Genomic DNA, 257 nt, shown 5'->3' with positions numbered 1-257 from the left:
TCATCTATTTACTTTTCACTTATTTTTATTTTCATCGTTTATTTTGTTCTCTGTATTTTCTTTTTCGCCAAAAGCTTTATTTCACTTTTTTCCTTAAATTTGAAAAACGGGTTTTCCCCTTTTCGACACCTTTCTGGCTCGAGTTAAATTGCGAAAAAAAAATTGGAAATTCAATTTTAGTTGAGTGTTAGGGGTGAACCTGAAGATTTTTTCATTATGGAATGTTGAAATTTTTATGAAAATTAACGTATTTTTGC

The sequence above is a fragment of the Penaeus monodon genome, chromosome 32 (assembly GCF_015228065.2).
Source record: "Penaeus monodon isolate SGIC_2016 chromosome 32, NSTDA_Pmon_1, whole genome shotgun sequence".
NCBI classification, from domain to species: domain Eukaryota; kingdom Metazoa; phylum Arthropoda; class Malacostraca; order Decapoda; family Penaeidae; genus Penaeus; species Penaeus monodon.
The sequence above is the reverse complement of the archived record's forward strand: the minus strand, read 5'-3'. Positions refer to the sequence as shown.